This window comes from Ciconia boyciana, chromosome 11, assembly GCF_034638445.1.
Source record: "Ciconia boyciana chromosome 11, ASM3463844v1, whole genome shotgun sequence".
Classification (NCBI taxonomy): domain Eukaryota; kingdom Metazoa; phylum Chordata; class Aves; order Ciconiiformes; family Ciconiidae; genus Ciconia; species Ciconia boyciana.
The window spans coordinates 58840-70966 of NC_132944.1; the positions used below are offsets into that span (position 1 = coordinate 58840).

The following is a 12127-nucleotide window of genomic DNA, read 5'->3' on the forward strand; positions in this document are numbered from 1 at the left end:
CCGAGCCCAACCGCGGAAGCCCTGCAGCGGCGGAACCAGCCCGGCGCCCTCCAGCCTCAGCCCCAGCCAAAACGACCCCCGTGCCCGCCGAGCCCGGCCACGGAAGCCCTGCAGCGGCGGAACCAGCCCGGCGCCCTCCAGCCTCAGCCCCAGCCAAAACGACCCCCGTGCCCGCCGAGCCCGGCCACGGAAGCCCTGCAGCGGCGGAACCAGCCCGGCGCCCTTCAGCCTCAGCCCCAACCAAAACAGCCTCCACGCCCACCCGATCCCGTCCCAGGAAGCCCTGCAGCGGCGGAACCAGCCCGGCGCCCTCCAGCCTCAGCCCCAGCCAAAACGACCCCCGTGCCCGCCGAGCCCAACCGCGGAAGCCCTGCAGCGGCGGAACCAGCCCGGCGCCCTCCAGCCTCAGCCCCAGCCAAAACGACCCCCGTGCCCGCCGAGCCCGGCCACAGAAGCCCTGCAGCGGCGGAACCAGCCCGGCGCCCTCCAGCCTCAGCCCCAGCCAAAACGACCCCGTGCCAGCCGAGCAGAACCACGGAAACTCTCCAGTGGCGGAACCAGCCCGGCGCCCTCCAGCCTCAGCCCCAGCCAAAACAGCCCCCGTGCCCGCCGAGCCCGGCCACGGAAGCCCTGCAGCGGCGGAACCAGCCCGGCGCCCTCCAGCCTCAGCCCCAGCCAAAACGACCCCCGTGCCCGCCGAGCCCGGCCACGGAAGCCCTGCAGCGGCGGAACCAGCCCGGCGCCCTCCAGCCTCAGCCCCAGCCAAAACGACCCCCGTGCCCGCCGAGCCCTACCATGGAAGCCCTGCAGCGGCGGAACCAGCCCGGCGCCCTCCAGCCTCAGCCCCAGCCAAAACGACCCCCGTGCCAGCCGAGCAGAACCACGGAAACTCTCCAGTGGCGGAACCAGCCCAGCACCCTCCAGCCTCAGCCCCAGCCAAAACAGCCCCCGTGCCCGCCGAGCCCGGCCACGGAAGCCCTGCAGCGGCGGAACCAGCCCGGCGCCCTCCAGCCTCAGCCCCAGCCAAAACGACCGCCGTGCCCGCCGAGCCCGGCCAGGGAAGCCCTGCAGCGGCGGAACCAGCCCGGCGCCCTCCAGCCTCAGCCCCAGCCAAAACGACCCCCGTGCCCGCCGAGCCCAACCACAGAAACTCTCCAGTGGCGGAACCAGCCCGGCGCCCTCCAGCCTCAGCCCCAGCCAAAATGCCCGCCGAGCCCGGCCACGGAAGCCCTGCAGCGGCGGAACCAGCCCGGCGCCCTTCAGCCTCAGCCCCAACCAAAACAGCCTCCACGCCCACCCGATCCCGTCCCAGGAAGCCCTGCAGCGGCGGAACCAGCCCGGCGCCCTCCAGCCTCAGCCCCAGCCAAAACGACCCCCGTGCCCGCCGAGCCCAACCGCGGAAGCCCTGCAGCGGCGGAACCAGCCCGGCGCCCTCCAGCCTCAGCCCCAGCCAAAACAACCCCCGTGCCCGCCGAGCCCGGCCACGGAAGCCCTGCAGCGGCGGAACCAGCCCGGCGCCCTCCAGCCTCAGCCCCAGCCAAAACGACCCCCGTGCCCGCCGAGCCCAGCCACGGAAGCCCTGCAGCGGCGGAACCAGCCCGGCGCCCTCCAGCCTCAGCCCCAGCCAAAACGACCCCGGTGCCCGCCGAGCCCAACCGCGGACGCCCTGCAGCGGCGGAACCAGCCCGGCGACCTCCAGCCTCAGCTCCAGCCAAAACGACCCCCGTGCCCCACAAGCCCGCTGGTCCGGAGCGCCAGCGAGGGCTGAAGGCGGCCCCACCATGGTAGGGGTTGGGGATGTGCTGACAGAACCCCCACCGACAGCTTCGGGGATCAGCCGTTTCTCGCCAAATAAAGAGGGAGCTTTATTAAAGAGAGCTGTCGCACAAGTGTCTGCGTGGGACCAACCCCAAGGCCGCTCATTAGTACCGATAAGGCAGGCTGGGGGGTACAACAGGAAGCACGTGGCTTTTGGGACTGAAGGGAGGCTGGGCCTGTTGTTAGTTCTCAGGCCTTGGCTTAGATGGCAGCCACTATTGCCAACAAGGTGTAAAAGTGTTGAGGGGGAGAGGGTTTTAACGCTGCTCCCCGAGGGGCGTGGATGATGGTGTTTCCCGCCGGCGCTTCAGCGAGGGCTTCCTCTGTGTGCCAGGGAGAGCTCTCCCGGTAAGAAAGCCCCGAGGGGCCGTACGCTGGTCCGTCCGCCCCGCGAGGGGTGTTGCACGTGGCCTGGAAAGAGTGTGTGGAGAGCTGCAAGGAGCCAGCCAAGAGGTCACCGGGCCCCTCTGCAGCTTTGGCAATCTCCACCTACGTCTGGCTCCCACGTTGTTCCCTGACCCCCTTCCAGTGCCTGCAGTTCACCAAGGCAGAAGTGGATCCCAGCGTGCAATGGAAACGTTTCTCACCTGTGCTTGCTTCTAGATGAGGGTGGTGCCAACAGTTCTCCAGCTTCTTGGCTGGATGTTGGTTTGGAGCCCTTGGGGCATCCTGCAGGTGATTTCTCCGTGTCCCTTTTCTTGGAAGAACAGCCATTGACAATGAGGCAAGAGCTTATTCACGTGCCATTTTCCTTAAGATCCTCTCAAGGTCGACGGCTTCCCGACGTCTTGGCCTCTTCCTGTCCTCGAGCCTGAAAGCAATCCCACGGGTAAGTCAGTGGGAGGAAGGAGCATTTACCTTTAATCTTCCTTCCATGTGAAATGCAAGTTGCTCCTTCCGTGGCCGATGCGCAGACATGGAGGAGAGCAGAGAGGGAACGGGTCGGGCTCAGTGATGTGCCCCGGGCGCTTTGCCTTGCAAAGCTGTCTTTGCCGGCCCCTCGGAGCCTGAGCTGCTGCCGGTGCCGGCTGCCAAGCCAGCGGCCTTGTTGGGGTTGAGTTTAGAGCCGGTGTGAGCTCCAGGGAGTCCTTTGTCTCCCGGCAGCTCCGCGCGTGGTTCGTTGCACCACGCTCCGGAGTGGAAGGGAGACACGAGTGCCGTGGAGTAATCCCGTCTTTGAATTGCACTCAGTGAGTCAAATCAAATTCCGATCGGAAGAAGTATCTTGAACTGTGTCACGGGAGCTGTTCCGTCCTGTGCTTCTTTGCAGCCGTGCCCGTAGGCGAAGGTGCTCCAGCTTCCCGGCTGGGTTCCAGGACTGAGCCTCCGGGAGATGGCATGGGTACGTCGTGGCTTTTTCCTCCCTTGGAGAGCTGCCAGCTCACAGCCCGAGGGGCAGCCAGAAGCCGGCCGCTTCTACGTGTGCACCCTCTCCCTGCGCGATCCCCTCACCGCTTCTGCGCCTCAGTTCTGCCGATGTAGATCACAGTAGATGACGGAAGCTCCTCTGGGTGTTTAGTTACAGATGTGCCTGTAGGGAGGACTTTTGCAGCTCCTCGGCTGGATGCCGCGCCACAGCCCGGCTGGCGTCGCAGGGGTGAGTAGTCTGTCTCTGCTGACCTCACAGGCTGTGCGCTGGTTTTTCTCTAATTTATTCATGTGAAATTGAGCCAAATCCTTTCCGTTAAGGTCCTCCAAGAGCAAAGTACCAAGCTGAAGAAGGAAAAAAGTCCCCGGAGCCATTTGAAGTCCCAAGACAAATGCTGGAGCAACTGGAGAGAGGACACGATGGGTATATTTCACTCGGCCTTAGCCGTGAGACTCGGTACCCGGAGGTCGTACATACACGTCTGGACACGCTGTAGCCTGCGCAGCGGGAAGGGATCGATCAGAGCCTCGCAGCAGCGATGCCGGGTTTCACGCCCCGCAGGTGCTGGCGAGCCACAGAGATGGTGCAGAGCCTCTGCTGCCAGTTGTGGTTCAAGCCGAGTGCCAGGGGCAGCTGCGGCCCCCGTTTTACCGGTACGGCTCAGAGGTGGCTTGTGCAGACGTCCGTAGGCACATTTGGGGGCCTGGCGTGTGCTGAACTCGTGTTCAGCTCACACGCAGCACTGCTTGCCCCGGGCCGGTTCCAGGCAGGAGCGAGGTCCCAGGCAACGCTGGCTGCCCTCTCCTAATGCTGGAAGCCGGTAATTGCTGTCCCGTGGTCAGCCGGTGTCACCCGTCAGGATCGCTGCGTGTCAGCAGGCTCTTGCCCCAGCGCCCGCTCTTGCACGGCACGTCAGCAGCCAAAGCTGAAAGTGTTTTGGGGTCGAGGCACCTGGACCACGTTGCGCAGACGATGGGAAATGTGACTCTCGCACGAACGTACCTCCCGCTGTAGCGGCATCCCAGAGCTTGCCGTGAGTCCCTAGAGGCCCAAGGCACAAGAGCAGCACAGAGCGGGATCCCTCCCGTGAGCTGAGCTCCAGAGCGATGCCCTGACTCCCAGATTGGGCAGGGGCTTAGAGGGAACCTCCCCGTCCTCCTGCATCCTCTGTGCCTGAGCCGTGCTGAGGCTTTACCTGTCGTCTCTGCTTTTTGCCAGTGCGGTCAAAGCCCGGAGAAGAGAGCCACGGCCACGTATATGAATTTATTCGAACAGACTCAGGTACTGAGCAGTCTTGCTGGGGTCCCTAGGTGGCAGACACGTCCCGAACCCTGGGAGCACCTGCAAGCGGTGCCCATGCTGGAGAAAAGGCAGAAGGGGAGAGCAAGGCTCAGGTGTCTCTCGAGAAGGCCTGACTCCGTCCCCTCGGGGTGTGGGAGCTGGCCCGGGGGGAGGGAGAGTTGGGCGGCACTGCCTGCTGCAGGGATGGGTTTTGTCCGTGTGCCTCGAAGGAGCGACTGGTCAAGCAGCTGCGCTCCCCCCCCGTGCTCTCCTTCTGGCCCTTCTGAGTTTTGTTCGGTGGGACAACCTGTCCCAAAGGGTGGGAGCGTGCCTCCAGGCACCAGCACGGGGGGGAAACAGAGAACTTCCTGGCCATAGCAAACGTGTGCTGCAAGCTTAGCTGTGGTGCACAGGACGGACTAACGTCCCGAATTGCTCCTCCAGATGTGGTCGGCAAGACAACCACGAGTGGTTACAACCCCAGAGCGTCACAAGTCTTTTCTGTCCCCAAGACGTGCGAAGGCGCTGTATGATAGGCACAGCAGCAACCGTGGTTTCCCTGCCACTTGCGATACTGTTGTGCTGTGTCGTGATCCAGCGGCGGAAGAGCAAACAGTGAGTCGTGGATTTTGCCCCCACACTGCTCCCTTCGGTGGCTTGCTCGGAGCCACGAAGCATTTCTAGTCAGGCTGCTGTGGAGTGCCGAGTTCGTGGTTGGCCAAAGATCTCTGCTGAGGTTTCTGCTGCTGTCAGGTGCTTTAATTGGCCTCTTAACTCCTGGGCCGCCTTCTCGGGAGCCCTCTGACTGCAGGCAGTGTTAGCTCCAGCTGCCCCTGCCTGGACAAGAGCAGCCCCCAGGAGCGACAGGCATAGGCACAGCAAGGTCAGGAACAGAAAGAGCGGGGCCTGAGATTGCCCCAGAAAGCGAGACGCGCACTAGCGCCTGCTCCTGACCGCTGAACCTGCCCAGAGGAACGCCCCTGCTCGGTGGTGCCATGAGGGGCAGGTGCCCACCTCGGCCAGGGTGTGCCGGCAGCTCAGCCCGTGCTGGGGAGCCGTGCCAGCTCTGGGCCGTGCTGCGGAGGAGAGGCCCTGTGTCCCATCTGCAGCCGAGGGCCTCAGCAGCCTCCTCTCTCCACAGGCGCCTCTCTGCAGCTTCAGGAGCCCAGCCGGAAAGCGGCGTGTGGCCCTCGCGCCCGGACAGCCGGACCAGCCGCCCCGGCACCCCTGCGAGCCGGACCCAACGCCAGCAGCCGCCGCTCCTGCCTGAAAAACCGGAGCGCCCGCTGTCCCCACGGCCACCGCGCCCCCCGAGCCCAACCACGGAAGCCCTGCAGCGGCGGAGCCAGCCCGGTGCCCTCCAGCCTTAGCCCCAACCAGAACGGCCCCCGTGCGCGCTGAGCCCAACCACGGAAGCCCTGCAGCGGCGGAACCAGCCCGGTGCCCTCCAGCCTCAGCCCAAACCAAAACGGGCCTCGTGCCCGCCGAGCCCGGCTACGGAAGCCCTGCAGCGGCGGAACCAGCCTGGCGCCCTCCAGCCTCAGCCCCAAGCAAAACGGCCCCCGCGCCCGCCGAGCCCGGCCACGGAAGCCCTGCAGCGGCGGAACCAGCCCGGCGCCCTCCAGCCTCAGCCCCAGCCAAAACGACCCCCGTGCCCGCCGAGCCCAACCGCGGAAGCCCTGCAGCGGCGGAACCAGCCCGGCGCCCTCCAGCCTCAGCCCCAGCCAAAACGACCCCCGTGCCCGCCGAGCCCGGCCACAGAAGCCCTGCAGCGGCGGAACCAGCCCGGCGCCCTCCAGCCTCAGCCCCAGCCAAAACGACCCCGTGCCAGCCGAGCAGAACCACGGAAACTCTCCAGTGGCGGAACCAGCCCGGCGCCCTCCAGCCTCAGCCCCAGCCAAAACAGCCCCCGTGCCCGCCGAGCCCGGCCACGGAAGCCCTGCAGCGGCGGAACCAGCCCGGCGCCCTCCAGGCTCAGCCCCAGCCAAAACGACCCCCGTGCCCGCCGAGCCCGGCCACGGAAGCCCTGCAGCGGCGGAACCAGCCCGGCGCCCTCCAGCCTCAGCCCCAGCCAAAACGACCCCCGTGCCCGCCGAGCCCTACCATGGAAGCCCTGCAGCGGCGGAACCAGCCCGGCGCCCTCCAGCCTCAGCCCCAGCCAAAACGACCCCCGTGCCAGCCGAGCAGAACCACGGAAACTCTCCAGTGGCGGAACCAGCCCAGCACCCTCCAGCCTCAGCCCCAGCCAAAACAGCCCCGTGCCCGCCGAGCCCGGCCACGGAAGCCCTGCAGCGGCGGAACCAGCCCGGCGCCCTCCAGCCTCAGCCCCAGCCAAAACGACCCCGTGCCCGCCGAGCCCGGCCACGGAAGCCCTGCAGCGGCGGAACCAGCCCGGCGCCCTCCAGCCTCAGCCCCAGCCAAAACGACCCCCGTGCCCGCCGAGCCCAACCACGGAAACTCTCCAGTGGCGGAACCAGCCCGGCGCCCTCCAGCCTCAGCCCCAGCCAAAATGCCCGCCGAGCCCGGCCACGGAAGCCCTGCAGCGGCGGAACCAGCCCGGCGCCCTTCAGCCTCAGCCCCAACCAAAACAGCCTCCACGCCCACCCGATCCCGTCCCAGGAAGCCCTGCAGCGGCGGAACCAGCCCGGCGCCCTCCAGCCTCAGCCCCAGCCAAAACGACCCCCGTGCCCGCCGAGCCCAACCGCGGAAGCCCTGCAGCGGCGGAACCAGCCCGGCGCCCTCCAGCCTCAGCCCCAGCCAAAACGACCCCCGTGCCCGCCGAGCCCGGCCACGGAAGCCCTGCAGCGGCGGAACCAGCCCGGCGCCCTCCAGGCTCAGCCCCAGCCAAAACGACCCCCGTGCCCGCCGAGCCCGGCCACGGAAGCCCTGCAGCGGCGGAACCAGCCCGGCGCCCTTCAGCCTCAGCCCCAACCAAAACAGCCTCCACGCCCACCCGATCCCGTCCCAGGAAGCCCTGCAGCGGCGGAACCAGCCCGGCGCCCTCCAGCCTCAGCCCCAGCCAAAACGACCCCCGTGCCCGCCGAGCCCAACCGCGGAAGCCCTGCAGCGGCGGAACCAGCCCGGCGCCCTCCAGCCTCAGCCCCAGCCGAAACGAGCACCGTGCCCGCCGAGCCCGGCCACAGAAGCCCTGCAGCGGCGGAACCAGCCCGGCGCCCTCCAGCCTCAGCCCCAGCCAAAACGACCCCCGTGCCAGCCGAGCAGAACCACGGAAACTCTCCAGTGGCGGAACCAGCCCGGCGCCCTCCAGCCTCAGCCCCAGCCAAAACAGCCCCGTGCCCGCCGAGCCCGGCCACGGAAGCCCTGCAGCGACGGAACCAGCCCGGCGCCCTCCAGCCTCAGCCCCAGCCAAAACGGCCCCCGTGCCCGCCGAGCCCGGCCACGGAAGCCCTGCAGCGGCGGAACCAGCCCGGCGCCCTCCAGCCTCAGCCCCAGCCAAAACGACCCCCGTGCCCGCCGAGCCCTACCATGGAAGCCCTGCAGCGGCGGAACCAGCCCGGCGCCCTCCAGCCTCAGCCCCAGCCAAAACGACCCCCGTGCCAGCCGAGCAGAACCACGGAAACTCTCCAGTGGCGGAACCAGCCCAGCACCCTCCAGCCTCAGCCCCAGCCAAAACAGCCCCCGTGCCCGCCGAGCCCGGCCATGGAAGCCCTGCAGCGGCGGAACCAGCCCGGCGCCCTCCAGCCTCAGCCCCAGCCAAAACGACCCCCGTGCCCGCCGAGCCCGGCCACGGAAGCCCTGCAGCGGCGGAACCAGCCCGGCGCCCTCCAGCCTCAGCCCCAGCCAAAACGACCCCCGTGCCCGCCGAGCCCAACCACGGAAACTCTCCAGTGGCGGAACCAGCCCGGCGCCCTCCAGCCTCAGCCCCAGCCAAAATGCCCGCCGAGCCCGGCCACGGAAGCCCTGCAGCGGCGGAACCAGCCCGGCGCCCTTCAGCCTCAGCCCCAACCAAAACAGCCTCCACGCCCACCCGATCCCGTCCCAGGAAGCCCTGCAGCGGCGGAACCAGCCCGGCGCCCTCCAGCCTCAGCCCCCGCCCAAACGACGCCCGTGCCCGCCGAGCCCAACCGCGGAAGCCCTGCAGCGGCGGAACCAGCCCGGCGCCCTCCAGCCTCAGCCCCAGCCAAAACAACCCCCGTGCCCGCCGAGCCCGGCCACGGAAGCCCTGCTGCGGCGGAACCAGCCCGGCTCCCTCCAGCCTCAGCCCCAGACAAAACGGCCCCCGTGCCCGCTCAGCCCAACCACGGAAGCCCTGCAGCGGCGGAACCAGCCCGGCGCCCTCCAGCCTCAGCCCCAGCCAAAACGACCCCCGTGCCCGCCGAGCCCAACCGCGGACGCCCTGCAGCGGCGGAACCAGCCCGGCGACCTCCAGCCTCAGCTCCAGCCAAAACGACCCCCGTGCCCCACAAGCCCGCTGGTCCGGAGCGCCAGCGAGGGCTGAAGGCGGCCCCACCATGGTAGGGGTTGGGGATGTGCTGACAGAACCCCCACCGACAGCTTCGGGGATCAGCCATTTCTCGCCAAATAAAGAGGGAGCTTTATTAAAGAGAGCTGTCGCACAAATGTCTGCGTGGGACCAACCCCAAGGCCGCTCATTAGTACCGATAAGGCAGGCTGGGGGGTACAACAGGAAGCACGTGGCTTTTGGGACTGAAGGGAGGCTGGGCCTGTTGTTTGTTCTCAGGCCTTGGCTTAGATGGCAGCCACTATCGCCAACAAGGTGTAAAAGTGTTGAGGGGGAGAGGGTTTTAACGCTGCTCCCCGAGGGGCGTGGATGATGGTGTTTCCCGCCGGCGCTTCAGCGAGGGCTTCCTCTGTGTGCCAGGGAGAGCTCTCCCGGTAAGAAAGCCCCGAGGGGCCGTACGCTGGTCCGTCCGCCCCGCGAGGAGCGTTGCACGTGGCCTGGAAAGAGTGTGTGGAGAGCTGCAAGGAGCCAGCCAAGAGGTCACCGGGCCCCTCTGCAGCTTTGGCAATCTCCACCTACGTCTGGCTCCCACGTTGTTCGCTGACCCCCTTCCAGTGCCTGCAGTTCACCAAGGCAGAAGTGGATCCCAGCGTGCAATGGAAACGTTTCTCACCTGTGCTTGCTTCTAGATGAGGGTGGTGCCAACAGTTCTCCAGCTTCTTGGCTGGATGTTGGTTTGGAGCCCTTGGGGCATCCTGCAGGTGATTTCTCCGTGTCCCTTTTCTTGGAAGAACAGCCATTGACAATGAGGCAAGAGCTTATTCACGTGCCATTTTCCTTAAGATCCTCTCAAGGTCGACGGCTTCCCGACGTCTTGGCCTCTTCCTGTCCTCGAGCCTGAAAGCAATCCCACGGGTAAGTCAGTGGGAGGAAGGAGCATTTACCTTTTAATCTTCCTTCCATGTGAAATGCAAGTTGCTCCTTCCGTGGCCGATGCGCAGACATGGAGGAGAGCAGAGAGGGAACGGGTCGGGCTCAGTGATGTGCCCCGGGGCGCTTTGCCTTGCAAAGCTGTCTTTGCCGGCCGCTCGGAGCCTGAGCTGCTGCCGGTGCCGGCTGCCAAGCCAGCGGCCTTGTTGGGGTTGAGTTTAGAGCCGGTGTGAGCTCCAGGGAGTCCTTTGTCCCGGCAGCTCCGCGCGTGGTTCGTTGCACCACGCTCCGGAGTGGAAGGGAGACACGAGTGCCGTGGAGTAATCCCGTCTTTGAATTGCACTCAGTGAGTCAAATCAAATTCCGATCGGAAGAAGTATCTTGAACTGTGTCACGGGAGCTGTTCCGTCCTGTGCTTCTTTGCAGCCGTGCCCGTAGGCGAAGGTGCTCCAGCTTCCCGGCTGGGTTCCAGGACTGAGCCTCCGGGAGATGGCATGGGTACGTCGTGGCTTTTTCCTCCCTTGGAGAGCTGCCAGCTCACAGCCCGAGGGGCAGCCAGAAGCCGGCCGCTTCTACGTGTGCACCCTCTCCCTGCGCGATCCCCTCACCGCTTCTGCGCCTCAGTTCTGCCGATGTAGATCACAGTAGATGACGGAAGCTCCTCTGGGTGTTTAGTTACAGATGTGCCTGTAGGGAGGACTTTTGCAGCTCCTCGGCTGGATGCCGCGCCACAGCCCGGCTGGCGTCGCAGGGGTGAGTAGTCTGTCTCTGCTGACCTCACAGGCTGTGCGCTGGTTTTTCTCTAATTTATTCATGTGAAATTGAGCCAAATCCTTTCCGTTAAGGTCCTCCAAGAGCAAAGTACCAAGCTGAAGAAGGAAAAAAGTCCCCGGAGCCATTTGAAGTCCCAAGACAAATGCTGGAGCAACTGGAGAGAGGACACGATGGGTATATTTCACTCGGCCTTAGCCGTGAGACTCGGTACCCGGAGGTCGTACATACACGTCTGGACACGCTGTAGCCTGCGCAGCGGGAAGGGATCGATCAGAGCCTCGCAGCAGCGATGCCGGGTTTCACGCCCCGCAGGTGCTGGCGAGCCACAGAGATGGTGCAGAGCCTCTGCTGCCAGTTGTGGTTCAAGCCGAGTGCCAGGGGCAGCTGCGGCCCCGTTTTACCGGTACGGCTCAGAGGTGGCTTGTGCAGACGTCCGTAGGCACATTTGGGGGCCTGGCGTGTGCTGAACTCGTGTTCAGCTCACACGCAGCACTGCTTGCCCCGGGCCGGTTCCAGGCAGGAGCGAGGTCCCAGGCAACGCTGGCTGCCCTCTCCTAATGCTGGAAGCCGGTAATTGCTGTCCCGTGGTCAGCCGGTGTCACCCGTCAGGATCGCTGCGTGTCAGCAGGCTCTTGCCCCAGCGCCCGCTCTTGCACGGCACGTCAGCAGCCAAAGCTGAAAGTGTTTTGGGGTCGAGGCACCTGGACCACGTTGCGCAGATGATGGGAAATGTGACTCTCGCACGAACGTACCTCCCGCTGTAGCGGCATCCCAGAGCTTGCCGTGAGTCCCTAGAGGCCCAAGGCACAAGAGCAGCACAGAGCGGGATCCCTCCCGTGAGCTGAGCTCCAGAGCGATGCCCTGACTCCCAGATTGGGCAGGGGCTTAGAGGGAACCTCCCCGTCCTCCTGCATTCTCTGTGCCTGAGCCGTGCTGAGGCTTTACCTGTCGTCTCTGCTTTTTGCCAGTGCGGTCAAAGCCCGGAGAAGAGAGCCACGGCCACGTATATGAATTTATTCGAACAGACTCAGGTACTGAGCAGTCTTGCTGGGGTCCCTAGGTGGCAGACACGTCCCGAACCCTGGGAGCACCTGCAAGCGGTGCCCATGCTGGAGAAAAGGCAGAAGGGGAGAGCAAGGCTCAGGTGTCTCTCGAGAAGGCCTGACTCCGTCCCCTCGGGGTGTGGGAGCTGGCCCGGGGGGAGGGAGAGTTGGGGGCGGCACTGCCTGCTGCAGGGATGGGTTTTGTCCGTGTGCCTCGAAGGAGCGACTGGTCAAGCAGCTGCGCTCCCCCCCCGTGCTCTCCTTCTGGCCCTTCTGAGTTTTGTTCGGTGGGACAACCTGTCCCAAAGGGTGGGAGCGTGCCTCCAGGCACCAGCACGGGGGGGAAACAGAGAACTTCCTGGCCATAGCAAACGTGTGCTGCAAGCTTAGCTGTGGTGCACAGGACGGACTAACGTCCCGAATTGCTCCTCCAGATGTGGTCGGCAAGACAACCACGAGTGGTTACAACCCCCAGAGCGTCACAAGTCT

At 65.8% G+C, this 12127-nt stretch overlaps 3 long non-coding RNA genes across 3 annotated transcripts; all 3 read left to right on the forward strand.

The window, feature by feature from the left end:
• The first annotated feature begins 3112 nt into the window (after positions 1 to 3112).
• On the forward strand, positions 3113 to 4023 carry LOC140658200 (uncharacterized). The gene is made up of 3 exons (XR_012044634.1): positions 3113 to 3160; positions 3338 to 3415; positions 3508 to 4023. It is a non-coding gene; the product is annotated as an uncharacterized lncRNA (long non-coding RNA).
• Positions 4024 to 4214: 191 nt separating this feature from the next.
• Positions 4215 to 6042, forward strand: LOC140658102 (uncharacterized). The gene is made up of 3 exons (XR_012044606.1): positions 4215 to 4468; positions 4913 to 5083; positions 5610 to 6042. It is a non-coding gene; the product is annotated as an uncharacterized lncRNA (long non-coding RNA).
• A 4231-nt stretch (positions 6043 to 10273) lies between these two features.
• On the forward strand, positions 10274 to 10768 carry LOC140658264 (uncharacterized). The gene is made up of 3 exons (XR_012044669.1): positions 10274 to 10319; positions 10497 to 10574; positions 10667 to 10768. It is a non-coding gene; the product is annotated as an uncharacterized lncRNA (long non-coding RNA).
• The last annotated feature ends 1359 nt before the right edge of the window (positions 10769 to 12127 follow it).